The sequence below is a fragment of the Pseudorasbora parva genome, chromosome 8, assembly GCF_024679245.1.
Source record: "Pseudorasbora parva isolate DD20220531a chromosome 8, ASM2467924v1, whole genome shotgun sequence".
In the NCBI taxonomy this organism is placed as follows: domain Eukaryota; kingdom Metazoa; phylum Chordata; class Actinopteri; order Cypriniformes; family Gobionidae; genus Pseudorasbora; species Pseudorasbora parva.
Window position 1 is genome coordinate 18,485,132 of NC_090179.1, and position 11,739 is coordinate 18,496,870.

The 11,739-nt window shown below is 46.3% G+C and overlaps 1 pseudogene; it reads left to right on the plus strand.

Moving 5' to 3' along the window:
* Window positions 1-584: 584 nt before the first annotated feature.
* On the plus strand, window positions 585-3,629 carry LOC137084498 (C3a anaphylatoxin chemotactic receptor-like; annotated as a pseudogene).
* The last annotated feature ends 8,110 nt before the right edge of the window (window positions 3,630-11,739 follow it).

Below are 11,739 nucleotides of genomic sequence, written 5' to 3' on the forward strand. Positions count from 1 at the left end.
CACATGTGTCTCTTTACCTTATTACCTCTGCTTATATATACCTTGTTCACTCTGTCATTCATTGCAAAGTCTTGTTTTGTGTAACACTGGATTTCTGAGCTTTTCCCTGGTTTCATGTCTCTTGGTCTTGGATTACTTGCACATTACGTGGATTACCCCTTTGCCTGTCCCTTCTGTTTTGTTTGCCTGATTGGACTGATTACCTGTTATGACCTCTTGCCTGTTTTTGGACTATGATTGTGGATTACCTTTTCATTAAAGCTGCGTTTGGATCCTCTACCTTCTGTCTTACCGTGGAGATCCACTTTTGCGACACGACTGAAGTGTGAAAGTGTGATTTTGTGACACTTCCCCTCATTTATGTTGATGGCCATTCCTCAAGTTTACCACTATGGGCCTGCTTTAGAGCCAGCACGGAATGAAAAACAAATGAATTGTGAGAGACATCTCCTAGTCTCCGTGTGCTCTTCTTCTATAATTGTAATTAATAAAATAAAAATTTAGTTAAGAATAGTTTGCAGTTTAAAATGAAGAAGCCAGCTTTATTTCTCACAAGGAGTTTGTAGACCGCGCTCCCGCTATTGATGCAGCGGGGGATTTCAGAATCGCCCTTTCAGTCGCTTGACGTCACCAACAGGAATAAAGTGGAGAACAGAAGAACAGAAGTGTTTCACAGACAAGTGGATCTGCACCGTCTGTGTTGTGCTGATGATGTCCCAGGACTGGTCTTCAAACAACCTGAATGCTTTCATCTGGGGCTCATTTATTTATATCCTCGTCCAGCAGGTACGCTGATGACGTCACCAGCCGAGGCTATAATGCCCATTGGTCAATGTCATTGACGTGTTAAACACATTATTTACTGTTCATGAGACACTAGCCATATGCAGTTTGTGCAGCAGCTCGTTCCACTTTATCAGGGAACAGGGCTACAGTCAAGTAACCCCAAGCATTGTGGGGACCAAATGTCCCCATAAGGATAGTAAAACCGGAGATTACCTACATTGTGGGAACCAGCCAGCAGTCCCTACTTTTCAAAAGGCTTATAAATCATACATGATGAGTTGTTTTTTTGAGAAAATAAAATGCAGAATGTTTCCTGTGATGGGTAGATTTAGGGGCAGGGGCAGTGTAGGGGGATAGAAAATACGGTTTGTATGGTATAAAAACCATTATGGAGAGTCCCCACAAAGATAATGAACCAGACATGTGTGTGTGTGTGTGTGTGTGTGTGTGTGTGTGTGTGTGTGTGTGTGTGTGTGTGTGTGTGGTTTTTATGCAAAAACAACATTTTTAGAAGTGTTAAGATAGTTTTGAAATTAAGTGTCTTGTTTTTGCTTTGTATGTTCTGTGTTTTGTGGTTTTGTGTGCAGAGTTTCGAGAATTGGAGCCATAGATTCAGAAATTGTGTAAGCTTTTAAAAAAACCTGCAATATATTCTTTTTTATTTCAGACCAAACATACTATGTTTGTGACTTTCAGATTAATCATAGAAACATATTTTTTTTCAGCAATTAATTGTTTTAATTAGTTTATTTATTTGAATTTAATATTGCACCATACTCTGTGTTTGAGCTACAGGAACATTCTGTGGCAGTAAAGGTTCTGTGGTACATGTCCACTTCTCACTGTGATGCCATATACAGCTCTAATCATTTCATCAAGTCTGATGGCCACTGTCAGTAACATCACATCAGTCTGTAGGGTTGTACCAGGGTTTTACTGTCTGGTATAAAACCAACAATCTGTCAGCAAGACTAAGAAGATAAACCAAGATCAAGACTCGGCTTGTCCCAGTGCATTAACAGCTGGAAAATGGGTAAGATCTGAATGTTTGTATTATTCATATGACATGTTTTTTTTAAAACACCTCTCAGTAGTAAATACAAAAAGACATAGTCAATATAAACAGATACAGTGCCTGCTGAAAACCAATCAGATTATTAATACGTTTATAATATCATATAATGCAATATTACAAACTATTTGTTAGTCTAAATAGAAATGTATCCCATAAATACATTTGCCTTACAGTTAAAAAATTACAACATTGTTGTTGAATATATAACCATATGGCATTTGTTTCATTTACATAAGGGGCATTTATTAAATAATTTGGTGCCAGTGGCAGTCCGAACAATTTCTTCAAAATGTAACCTTTAACGGCTGGAATGGCACTATTTTGATGTTATACTGAGCTGCATTTGTTCTTCTTTCAAGCTGTTTATATAAACATAAATCTAATAGAATATATAGCTATTTGTGTTTTGTTTTGTTTTTTACAATTTTTACAAGTTTCATATTCACTATGGACAGACTCCTCATACATACATGACAAGACAAATATTTCTTTAAAGATTAAACCAGGTTGCAAAATGTTGTTTTTTATTTTTATTTTATTTTTTATGATTTAGACTTTTGACATTAGTCAAATTTTATTGTAGGTTTTTATCCCCAAAATCTCAAGAAAATGTTGTGGGAAACTGCATGGAAAAATTATGTTGTACATGAAACACAGCAATGTTAAGATGATGCATAAACACACCCAAAAGCAGCCCTCACATGTGCTCTCTCTCTCTCTCTCTCTCTCTCTCTCTCTCTCTCTCTCTCTCTCTCTCTCTCTCGCTCTCTCTCTCTCTCTCTCTCTAGAAGCCACAAATTTTGGACCTGAAAACTTGACCAGCGGCACAACAAATGATGCCTCTATTCAACATGATGTCTCACACCATACAAGCTTTACGCTATTTTATATATGCATTTCCATTGTCACCTTTATAGTGGGTTTCATTGGAAACGGACTTGTCATATTTCTGACTGGCTGCAGAATGAAGACAACAGTCAACTCTATTTGGTTTCTCAACTTGGCGATTGCAGACTTGCTCTTCATATTATCCTTCATCATATTAGATATTATTCCTTACTTGATTCCGTACGAATTTATGGACTTTTTCCACATGACGAAATCACTAAATATGTTTGCTAGCATTTTTTCCCTCGTAGTTATCAGTCTGGACCGATGCCTGTGTACATGGATACCTGTTTGGGCTCAAAATAACCGAACTGTATTTAGAGCCAGGATCATCTGCATTATAGTGTGGGTTTTATCCATCGGCTGCTGCATCCCTTTCTTCAATGCACATGTGCTTCATTATACGTTTCTGGTCACATATGAATTTTTAGTGGGCTTCGTCATCCCCTTCATGATCATTGCATCTTCACACATTGCTATTGGAGTACGAATCAAACGCCTCAAAATCGGGAAGCAGCTCAGGTCGTACCGGGTCATTGTTGCTGTTGTCCTGACATTTTTTATATGTTGCTTTCCATTTCATGTTTGCCGTTTTTATGGAATAAATTGGAATGCAATGAGAATCAGTTTCTATCTGGTTCATCTCAACAGCTCTCTGAACCCCATTCTCTATGTGTTCATGTGTGATGAATATAAGAAGAAGCTTAAACAGTCTCTGCTGCTGGTGCTGGAGACGGCGTTTGCTGAAGATCATCTGGACTTTAGAGGAAGGCAAATACAAACGGATGAGCAGAACCAGACAAACACCATTGAACTGTTTGAAAGCATCTCAAATCATTGTAACAACCATATAATCTCAACATTACGACAACCACTGTAGTCCATATTTAGAAACCTGTCAAGAACAAAAACAGCACTTTCAGAATGCATGTTTGTGACAGTGTGTAATTTATGTTGAACCAAATGTTGAAATGATCATGGGAACATTATGTATGTTTGTGAAACTTTTTATGAATACAAATATGCAACAGCTCAATTTATGTTATGCTGATTTATGTTTTAACTTTATTCTGAAAAAGCAAACAACATATCAGTATAAGGAACAACTGGAGGACCAATTTGCAACATCTTAAGTCAATTGGGTATAAAAACAGCCTCTCAGGGTTGTAAGTGTCTCTCAGAAGTCAAGATGGGCAGAGGATCACCAATTCCCCTAGCCTGACAAGCCAGACCCACATCAGGATGTTTGGTCTGGAAACTCACCATAGACAGGGCTCAATCCGAGGGGTGGGATAAACGGTTGTCTTTCAAACTCCCTCTGCACGCGATAGGATAGCGCTACAACCAACCAGAGCAACGAAGGTGAAGCAGAGCTCGCTGACCGATTAAACATTCGCCGTATACAGTCGGCTAAACTACGAACATATCTTCCCTTTTTAAGAATGACTTCAGTGCCGCTCTTTGTTCTTTTCTCAGAGAAAAGCTTAACTCCAAGTCTTCCAGAGTCGCGGTCAAAGCTGATTTGAAAGACCGCCGCCGTTCTCCAGTTTCTGTGTTTACTAGAAGCACGCAAACGCAACTCGGCCATCGTCATTATGGCCCCGTCTGTCGACTCTATACATGATGTGATTGGGCCGTCCAGATTCTGAGGAACACAGCTCAGAATGGTATTGAGAGTTCCTAGACGACACTTGCGGGCAAATTAAATTTGCTGCCGCTAGGGTGCGTCTAGATTTCTAGGCTACAATTCCCCCAATGCTGCGCCAAAAAATAGTAGAGCAATATCAGAAAACAGTTTCGCAAAGAGTTTGAAATTATTATCATCTACAGTGCATAATATCATCCAAAGATTCAGAGAATCTGGAACAATCTCTGTGCATAAAGGTCAAGGCCAGAAAACCATACTGGATCCCTGTGATCTTTGGGCCCTTAGACGACACTGCATCACACACAGGAATGTAATGAAAATCACAACATGGGCTCAGAAAATATTCCAGATAACATTGTCGGTGAACACAGTCCACCGTGCCATTCGCCGTTGCTGGCTAAACCTCCATAGATCAAAAAAGAAGCCATATCTAAACATTTAAAATGGACTGTGGCAAAGAGGAAAACTGTTTTGCGGTCAGACGAATCAAAATGTTAAGTTCTTTTTGGAAAACTTGGACACCATGTCATGCGGACTAAAGAGGACAAGGACAAACCAAGTTGTTATCAGCGCTCAGTTCAGAAGCCAGCATCTCTGATGGTATGGGGCTGCATGAGTGTATGTGGCATGGGCAGCTTACACATCTGGAAAGGCCCCATCAGTGGGGAAAGGGCTTGAGCCCCTGCCCCTTTGAAAATGAAAGTGCCCTTTTCGATCACAATTTTACGCAATTGCTTATTGCGTGATTTACTTTCCCCAGATATTTCTCACCCTAAATCATCATGTTATTAAAGCTACACATTACACCACTTGACTAGCCTTTTTTGGTTAGATACTAAAATAAATCAGATTTGTGCGTTTTGTTTGTTCTATTGTTGTGTATGACTATTGTGCATCTTACATAATACATAATATGGTAAATAATTATATATATATATATATATATATATATATATATATATATATATATATAAAAAACACTACAAGCGTTTTTGTAAATTTCTGGAAATTACCATAATGTCATTTTGATCACAAAAATCACACAAAAAAATTGCGAAATCCTGGAGTGACTGTCTAATGTTGATTTACATGAATAAATAAATAATAATAAAGTATAAATAAACAAACAAATAAAATAAAAAAACAGTTATTTGGATAAATTCAGCTGTAGATACACAAATACATAAATGAAAATGGAACTATCTTATATTGGTCTGCGCTCTCTGTCCAGCTTTTATAAAAGTATAATATATATTATGTGTTATATGTGTGTGTGTGTGTATATATATATATATATATATATATATATATATATATATATAAGCAAATAAAAAGGGGGTGGGTCCTTGCTTTCAGAACTTTTTTAACTGGAGTAACATTAGATGCCATATACATTAAATACAAATATACTGCTGTTTACTAAACAAATGACTGAGCCAGACACAATTATGAATGGAAATCACAGTTATTTCCCGTGGTAATAGTGTAGGGGTAGGACTCGTGTCATCAAGTTTTAAACCAAATCAATCAGAGGTTCGAATCCGCCTTTTGCTGAACTCGCTCTACTTCCTTTTCGTGTTCAAGAAACCAATCTGAAATGATTTGAGCTCTGTGACATGGTAGATTATCCTGCTGGACGTAGCCATGAGAAGATGGTGGTCATAAAGGGATGGTGTGGCAAGGGGGGCGTGGTTCAGCGAGGTCTGCAGCGGGAGAGAGAGAGTCGGACTGTTGATACCAAACACAGAGACTGAGTTAACCCGGAAGCCGGAAGTGCCGGCCCGGAAGTGATTGCGTGTTTATGTGAATTCACGCTGTTGTGTGTGTTTTGAGTTTTGGAACCGAATAAACGGAAAGCATCAACAGTCCAGCCGACCCCTGTGTCCTCTTCCTTCCTTATTATATCGAACTTGTTACAGTGGTGCCGAAACCCGGGAAGGAAGTAGGACAGCGCCGCCGCCATGCAAACGCCCTCCGCCTCGCCGTTTGCGGACATCATCACCTCTCTCGCGGCCCTCCATCAAGAACAAAATCAGTCTATGCTGGACCTGCGGGCAGACCAGGAGCGCCGCTTCGAGGCCATTGTCCGCGGCCAGCAAGAGGACCGCGAGAGGTTCCGGAGCTGGATCGACCGGGAGGTTCGCACCGAAGCCGCCGGGCTGACCAGCGCACCGGTCCACGTGCCCCTGCATAAGATGGGGCCACAAGATGATCCCGAGGCTTTTATAGACCTTTTTCAGAAGGCCGCGGAGGCCTGCGGGTGGCCCCGGGCACAGTGGCCGGTGCGCCTCATACCACTGCTTACAGGAGAAGCCCAGGCGGCCGCCCAACAACTGCCGGTGGCGAACCTCCTGGAGTATGAAGACCTCAAGAGGGCCATCATCCAGCGGGTCGGTCGGACCCCAGAACAACATCGCCAGAGATTCCGCTCGCTGGAGTGGGGCGAGGCCGGCTGACCCTTCGCGATGGCCCAACAGCTCCGGGACTCGTGCCGCAAATGGCTACTGGCCGGTGGAAGCGACGTGGACCACATCGTCGATCTGGTGGTACTGGAGCAGTTTATCGCTCGGCTACCCAAGAAGACCGCCGAGTGGGTCCAGTGCCACCGGCCCATGTCGCTGACGACGGCCATCAATCTGGTGGAGGACCACCTGGTGGCGTGCCCGGGGGTCGGCGAGCCCCTGTTAACCTCTCCCTCTCTCTCTCCCCCCTCTGTCTCTCCCTCTCGCCCTGTCCCTCTCCAGAGGCCGGGGTGGAATGGGCCCAGGACAGTACGGGAGTTCGAGGGCCCCGCCCAGGGGGGCGGGGCTGCTGGGGTCGGGCGGGGATAACGGATCCGATTCCACCCCCCCTCCGCGCTCATTTTCCAACCCACTCCCCGCCGCAGGGGCGGCGGGTAGGCCTGGGCTGGCCTGCTGGCGGTGCGGCGACCCGGATCATTTTGTGGACCGATGTCCGATGATGGACGTCGGGACAATGATCCGGGTCCCGGACTTCCAGCGGACCACCCCCGATCAGGCAGGAGAGTACCAAATTCCTGTGAGTATCAAGGGGGGTACATATCAGGCCTTGGTGGATTCAGGATGTAACCAAACCTCGATCCATCAAAGCCTGATGCAGCCTGGGGCATTGGATACTGGCTGCGTGGTTAAGGTGCGGTGTGTGCACGGGGATGTGGTGGAGTATCCGCTGGTCCCAGTCACGATACAGTTCAGGGGAGAAAAACATAGCATTGAGGTGGCGGTTAGTCCCCACCTCCGGCATCCGCTAATTCTGGGGACGAATTGGCCCGCCTTTTCGGCGTTATTGGGGTCGTTATGCGCGGATGCCGCTTGGGAGAACAAGGCTAGGAACGGGGCGGCGCGAGTGCAGGTCGGCGAGACTGATACAGGACCCTTGGGAACAGCTCCAGAGGAACCGAGCGGGGTCGAGAGGCTGATTCTCTCGGACCGCGATGACTTCCCTCTGGAGCAGTCTCAAGATGAGACCCTAAAACATGCATTTCAGCAGGTCCGCTCTATCGACGGTCAGTCTCTCCAACCCGCATTGCCCGTCACGTATCCTTATTTTGCCATAATTAAGGATCGGTTGTATCGAGTGACCCAAGACACTCAGACAAAAATGGATACAACCCAGTTATTAGTACCAAAGAGCCGCCGGGAAATGCTTTTCCGGGCGGCTCACTCGAACCCGATGGCGGGCCACCTGGGACAGGCGGCCACACTGAATCGCTTAATGACCCGATTTTTTTGGCCAGGCATTCATGACAATGTGCGCAGGTGGTGCGCGTCTTGCCCTGAATGTCAGTTGGTGAATCCACTGGCCGCCCCAAAAGCGCCATTGCGCCCCCTTCCATTAATGCAGGTCCCCTTCGAGAGAATTGCGATGGACCTCATCGGGCCATTAGAGCGATCCGCACGCGGACATCGTTTTGCGTTAGTCATCGTGGACTACGCAACACGATATCCGGAGGCAGTGGCCCTCCGCAACATCTCCGCGAAGAGTGTTGCGGACGCACTGTTTCGTCTGATCTCCCGAGTGGGGATTCCGAAAGAAATCCTCACTGATCAAGGCACGGCGTTTATGTCACGCACGTTGAGCGAACTTTACGGGTTATTGGGCATTAAATCCATTCGAACAAGCGTCTATCACCCACAAACGGACGGCTTGGTCAAGCGGTTTAATCGCACTCTTAAATCCATGATCCGTAAGTTCGTACAGGAAGACGCCAAAAATTGGGATCGGTGGTTAGAACCCCTCTTATTTGCCGTGCGGGAGGTTCCACAAGCCTCCACGGGGTTTTCCCCCTTCGAGCTTCTCTACGGATGGCAGCCCCGGGGGGTGCTGGACGTCTTACGAGAAACTTGGGAGGAGGGACCTTCTTTGGCCAAAAACGAAATTCAGTACGTGCTGGACTTGCGAACAAAACTCCACACCTTGGGGCGGCTATCTAGGGAGAATTTGTTGCAAGCCCAGGACCGCCAGAGCCGGTCATATAACAGGGGTACGAAACTACGCAAATTCACACCAGGAGAGAAAGTGCTCGTATTACTCCCTACATCGAGCTCTAAATTAATGTCAAAGTGGCAGGGGCCGTTTGAGGTCGCACGACAGGTGGGAGACCTCGATTATGAGGTGATACGATCCGATAGGAACGGGGCACGTCAAATATACCACCTCAATCTCCTTAAGAAATGGAATGAGGTGGAATCAGTGTTGTTGGCGACGGTGATCGGGGGAGAGGATGATCTCGGGCCGGAGGCGAGCATCAAAGCACAATCAGTCGCGCTGGCCCCTGGGGGAGATCACCTCTCACCGTCCCAACTCACTGATTTATCAAAACTACAGGCGGAGTTCGCCGAAGTGTTCTCGCCCCTACCGGGCCGTACCAACTTAATTCAGCACCATATCGAGACCGAGCCGGGCGTGGTAGTTCGCAGCCGGCCGTATCGCTTGCCTGAACATAAGAAAAAAGTAGTTCAGGAAGAATTAGGGGCAATGCTCGATATGGGAGTAATAGAGGAGTCCAACAGTGACTGGGCGAGCCCGATAGTTTAGTCCCTAAGACCGACGGCTCGGTCAGGTTCTGTGTGGACTACCGCAAGGTGAATGCAGTGTCGGAATTCGACGCGTATCCAATGCCGCGGGTTGACGAGTTGCTTGATCGGCTGGGCACGGCTCGATTTTATTCGACATTGGACTTAACGAAGGGCTATAGGCAGATCCCCTTGTCTCCATTGTCCAAAGAAAAGACAGCTTTCACCACGCCGTTTGGATTGCACCAATTTGTCACGCTTCCTTTCGGGTTGTTCGGGGCGCCCGCTACCTTTCAGCGCCTCATGGACAGGATTTTGCGTCCCCATGCCGCATATGCTGCTGCCTATCTGGACGATATTGTGATTTACAGTCACGATTGGCAGCGGCATATGCAGCATGTCCGGGCGGTCTTGAGGTCGCTGAGGGGAGCGGGGCTCACGGCCAACCCGAAGAAGTGTGCGATTGGGCGGGTGGAAGTAAGGTATCTGGGCTTCCACTTGGGTCATGGACAGGTGCGTCCCCAAATTGATAAGACCGCCGCAATTGCAACCTGTCCGAGACCCAAGACCAAAAAGGAGGTAAGGCAGTTCTTGGGGCTGGCGGGATATTATAGACGGTTTATACCAAATTATTCGGACCTCACCAGCCCTTTGACTGACCTTACTAGAAAGGGGCTACCAGATACGGTCCAATGGACGGAGCCGTGCCAGCAGGCCTTCACCCGAGTTAAGGCTGCTCTATGTGGCGGGCCGCTTTTACACTCCCCTGACTTTTCTCTCCCTTTTCTGTTGCAGACTGACGCGTCGGACAGGGGGCTGGGCGCAGTCCTGGCCCAGGAGGTGGAGGGGGGAGAGCGGCCGGTGCTGTACATTAGCCGCAAGCTCTCAAAGAGAGAGGCTAAGTACAGCACCATCGAAAAGGAGTGCCTTGCCATCAGGTGGGCTGTTCTCACCCTCCGCTACTACCTTCTGGGGCGGGAGTTCACCCTCTGTTCGGACCACGCTCCTCTCCAATGGCTCCACCGCATGAAGGATACCAACGCGCGGATCACCCGTTGGTATCTAGCTCTTCAGCCTTTTAAATTCCAGGTGGTCCACAGGCCGGGTGCTCAGATGGCTGTGGCCGACTTCCTCTCCAGAAATGGGGGGGGGGGGGGGGGGGGGGGGGCTGCAGGCCGGACGGCTCCCCGGCCTGAGTCAGGCGGTGGGGGTATGTGGCAAGGGGGGCGTGGTTCAGCGAGGTCTGCAGCGGGAGAGAGAGAGTCGGACTGTTGATACCAAACACAGAGACTGAGTTAACCCGGAAGCGCCGACCCGGAAGTGATTGCGTGTTTATGTGAATTCACGCTGTTGTGTGTGTTTTGAGTTTTGGAACCGAATAAACGGAAAGCATCAACAGTCCAGCCGACCCCTGTGTCCTCTTCCTTCCTTATTATATCGAACTTGTTACAGGTGGACATGGTCAAAAACAATGCTTTAAACAATGCCCAATTGCCGGGCATAAAGTGTGCCACGAAAACATCCCCACAATGCTTTAAACAATGCCCAATTACCGGGCATAAAGTGTGCTGCGAAAACATCCCCCACACCATTACACCACCAGCCTGCACAGTGGTAACAAGGCACAATGGGTCAAGTTTCTCATTCTGTTTACGCCAAATTCTGACTCAGCAACAGAAATCGAGGCTCATCAGACCAGGCAACATTTTTCAAGTCTTCAGCTGTCCAATTTTGGTGAGCTTATGCAAATTGTAGCCTCTCTTCCTGTTTTTTTAAGTGGAGATGAGTGGTACCCGGTGGGGTCTTCTGCTGTTATAGCCATCCGCCTCAAGGTTGTGCGTGTTGTGGCGTCACAAAAGCTTTGCTGCATACCTCGGTTGTAACGAGTGGTTATTTCAGTCAAAGTTGCTCTTCTATCAGCTTGAATCAGTCAGCCCATTCTTCTCTGACCTCTACCATCAACATGGGATTTTCGCCCACAGGACTGCCGCTTACTGGATGTTTTTTCCTTTTCACACCATTCTTTGTAAACCCAAGAAATGGTTATGCATGAAAATCCCAGTAACTGAGCAGATTGTGAAATACTCGGACAGGCCCGTCTGGCATGTATATTTCCTGTGCTACCATGCTTGATGCAGCCAAGCATGAAAGCTGTGATTGAAAATCAGGGTTATTCCACCAAATACTGATTTCTGAAATCTTCCTAAGTTAAAACATTTCACTAGTTTACACTTCAAATTGAATAGAGTAAATTATGAGTATTTAGATTATGCGTATTTAGCATGCTATCTGGGGATGGGCTCTGG